The sequence below is a fragment of the Ambystoma mexicanum genome, chromosome 7q (assembly GCF_040938575.1).
Source record: "Ambystoma mexicanum isolate Mex_15411 chromosome 7q, UKY_AmexF1_1, whole genome shotgun sequence".
Classification (NCBI taxonomy): domain Eukaryota; kingdom Metazoa; phylum Chordata; class Amphibia; order Caudata; family Ambystomatidae; genus Ambystoma; species Ambystoma mexicanum.
Genome location: NC_090941.1, coordinates 518,739,148 through 518,743,563, shown reverse-complemented (window position 1 = coordinate 518,743,563; position 4,416 = coordinate 518,739,148).

Below are 4,416 nucleotides of genomic sequence, written 5' to 3'. Positions count from 1 at the left end.
GGTTTTTGGCCAACAAAATACATCACCTATGTTATGGGAGGGTAATTTCTGGACTCACATGACGAGGAGGCGATGGCATTAACCTGTCTATCCATGGTGAGATCCGAGACTAGGTAGACTCCCAATGTCTTGACATTGCCTGAGACTTAATGGTAATGTACATGACGTCCACAGTTCACTCAGGACTTTCAGGAGAGCAGACGGGTCACCTGTACAGCATGCACTCTTATTGGGTATGCCTAGGCTTGGGGAAGGGAACCCTAAAAGACCCACTAAAGACATTTGAGAACATTGTCAAAAGAAGCCTAGACTTGGGGAAGGGAACCCTGAGAGGCTTAACGGTAACTGAACTGTACATTGAAAAGCCCATCCTGACAACGGGGAACTTTAGTTTGTTCTTTGAACTTTGTTCAACAATGCTTTGGGAGGAGAACCCTAAGAGGCCTGCTAAAGATATTGTTGATATAGACATTGTTGAACTTTGGGAAGAGAGGCCTAAACTTGGGAAAGGGAACCTTGAGAGGCCTAACCGGAACTGTGCATTTGTGTTTGTTTGGAACTGGAAGGATCAAAGCTTGGGAAAGGGAACCCCAAGAAACCCAAAGACATGGTGAACTCCATTGACTTGTTGCAGGAGCCCTACGTGAAAGGTTCCAAGGGAAACCCTGTTAAATTGGACTACTTTGAACTGGCAGAACTACACCTATGGGTAAGTCTACCTGAAACCAGCTGTGGTTTACAGTTCCTTTTGAACCACCATTTTTCCTTTAAGAACACCCCCTATCACATTTGATTTAAGAGTGAGGGCAAGCATAGATTTGAACGCAGACAAACTTTTGGTTTTGGACTTACAAACATTGGCGACCTTGGAAGCATCAGTTGAGGGAACAATCCTCTTAGAGTTAGGGCCATGTAGGCATTACACAAACCACACAAAGTTTGATTATAAAGGTTTTCAAGCTGTTACTTCTGAGTCTGTGTCTCTCTTGATACCATGCTAGTCTCACACTGCCCAAACAGTGTTCATTTTATTTTTAGATCACCTAAGCCTTTAAGCACAAGATCAGCAGCTCCTCCCTCTGAGGACAGATCTTCTATCACATCACAAGGGCCAGGTCCATCATTCACTCCCCTATTCTCTGTCCTTAGGAGTCTGGTTCCCGAAGACATACTATATGGCCATTTGTGACTATCCCAGAAAAACCTGGGATTTCTAAAAGCTGCTAGATTGCAGTATACAAGTAAGTAGGCCAAGTTCTATTACTGTTGCACTGAGAGGGACATCAACCCTCTATTGGCCAAGTTGGATGATGTCTTGTCCTTCTACCCATCTGGTGGCATCCAGCATGAAGACAGACTCTTGCAGGTTGTATTTATCAGTGGTCAGTGCCTATCCTTCTTATGGTTTTGTAGGGTTCCAATTACTTTTAACTGACATATCCTATTGCAAAGAGACACATCAGATTGCCACATGCTCCCTGGGTCTGAATGTGGTACTTTCGGCTCTGATGCACAATCCAATCTACCCCAGTGACTTCAGCCTTTTGTCCTGGAAGACGGCTTTCTGGTATCAGTCCTTTCAGCAAGGAGAATCAGTGAGCTCCAAGTCCCTGTGTTGATTTCCTCCTTTCTGATTTTGCATCAATACAAAGTGATTCTTTGCATGTATCCTAGTTTCTGGCAGAGGATTATTTCTGCTTTTCATACAAAGCAACAGATCAACCTCCTGGTTTTATCTTCAATCATTCTGCAGATCCTGACATGGCGCTATAAACTATGGGTGTGGCAAGAGCTTTGAAATTTTACTTTGGCAGGACAAGAGTGATCAGAAACACAGACCAAACTATTTTGGTGGGAATGCAGTGGGGTGGGAGGACTGCATTCTGCATTGCCACACATTGAGCAAGTTACAACCTTTAAAGGGCCTCCATACGTACCTAGTGTGATACACTGCAGCATCAGTGACATGTTCCATTGGAGGACATATGTGCAGATGCAAAATGGGCCATCCCCCACACTTTTTGCAAGCACTACTCTCTAGATGCCAGCGCTACATCAGATGTTCAGTTCAGTTCTCCGACTTAAGTCGTTGTTCCATAGGCCTGTGTGTTTTTCCCTTTTTTATATCATTGGAAAGTTGTATGCCATCCATCCAGAGTTCTGGCTGCTTTGAAATCTCAAAAGGGTTTATAGGACATGGTACAGTATACAGTTTAGCAGAGCAGTAAATCATGTGTCGGAAGCAGCCTCTGTAACGTTTTATTCTGTAGGTGCCGCTTGACTCACGTTTTTACTCTCATAATGCGAGGTCCTTTCCTCTGATTGGGTGCCGGAGCAGCGCAGCCTGACAAACCTTCGCGTCCTGTGCTCCTGAGCTCCTGTTTGTGCCCGAAGGAAGGTGACCCCTAGGAGCCTTTGGGTGACCTCGAACCTGGTGCACGGCCTGGAGCACGGCCCTATGTCTGTCTGTTCAGGCGACCTGATGCTGCCAGAGGCCTAAGTATATCGTGGTTGGCTATGTCCGGAGCATTTTCGGTGAGACCTTTGCTTAGCGTACACTTATACCTACGCGACCGCCTATTTAAAATTATTTTAATTTGATTTTTTTGTGAAGCAATTATTTAAGGAGGCTGTCGGTGCTAAGTATTTGTTTGTTTGGGATCAGCTATTATTAATACTCCCAAATATTATTAAACATCCAAAACATATGGCTGGTGCAGAGCTGTTGACAGAGGTGTGTCAGTCTGTGCAGCAAGGCGTGAGGCACAATCATCTCCTTATTGGACAATTGATCAGACAGGTGGGGTTAGGCATAAAGGAACTGCAGTGGCGAGGTTGAGGGACGATGGGACATGTGAGGTAGTGGCCAGTGTGCGATTCCCATCACATTATTCAGCGCAAGCAGCAGAAGTAGTGGATCTAATACTAGCCTTGGAACACAGCAAAGGAAAAGAGGTGACAGTTTACTCAGACTCACCATACATTTATTTTATTTATTTATTTTGCATTTGTATAGCACACTTGCAGCCCAGAGGCATCAAAGCGCTGTTACAGGCATTTTATTAGGAAAATTTAGAGTCATAGGTAAATGGCGACTCGAAGGTCTCTTAGTTACAGGTACAATCTACATGGCAAACATGTCTGATCAGAGTTACAAAAGGTGATCAGAGTTACACATAGATAAATAATACAGTATGGCAATCTACATAGTGATCATAATCAATATAGAATCAGACAAAAAGCTTGGTTTTGATTGCTTTGCGGAATGCTTGGTGGGACTCAATCATTCTCAAGTCGGTGGGGAGTGCATTCCAATGGGTGGCTGCCAAGGTAGGAAAACTAGAGCCCCCAGCGTTGACTTTTCACGCCTTGGGCGTGAGAATCGTGTTGGAGTATCCCTTCCTAAGAGGTCTGATAGCGGTGTGCTTGGTGATTCTTTGAGCCAGGTACGGAGGTGAGTTCATGGAGGCATTTATGTGTGAGGGCAAGGGTTTTAAAGACAATTCTTTCTTTAACAGGGAGCCGGTGAGCCTGCCTTCTCACTTCAGAGATGTGGTATTTTCTTGAAGTTCCAGTAGCTGCCCTGAGGGCGTTGTTTTGAGCCAGTTGGAGTTTGGCCAGATTTTTGCACAAGGTTCCTCCGAAGAGGGCGTTACAGTAATCAAGCCTTGATCTAATTATTGCCCTCGCAATGGTGAGGCAGTTCTGGCGCGAGAAGAAGGGTCTGGCTGCGTTAAGGACTTTGGAATAGTAGGCTGACGAGGCAATGGCATTAACCTGTCTATCCATGGTCAGATCCGAGTCTAGGTAGACTCCCAGTGTCTTGACGTTGTCTGAGACCTTAATGGTAATGGACATGATGTCCACAGTCCACTCAGGACTGTCACGATGGATGAGGAGGGGTTTCAGGAGAGCAGACGGGTCACCTGTACAGCAGGCCCTATTATTGGGTATGCCTAGTCTTGGGGAAGGGAACCCTAAAAGACCCACTAAAGACATTTGTGAACTTTGTCAAAAGAAGACTAGACTTGGGGAAGGGAACCCTGAGAGGCCTAACGGTAACTGAACTGTACATTGAAAAGCCCATCCTGACAACGGGAACTTTAGTTTGTTTGTTGAACTTTGTTCAACAAGGCTTTGGGAGGACAACCCTAAGAGGCCCACTAAAGATATTGGGCCTCATTACGACCCAGGCGGTAAGTTACCGCCTGGGCCGTGACTTTACCACCATGGCGTAAACTACGTTTACGCCATGGTGGTTGGCGGACTTACCGCCCCATTCCGACCTTGGCGGGGCGGTAAGTCCCCAATCCCCATTTACCCTTCCCCATTCCCATTTTTGCCCCATAGGGCATAATGGGAGTGGGGAAGGCGTTAAGTACGCCACCGTAAATTACGGTGGCGTAATTAACTCCA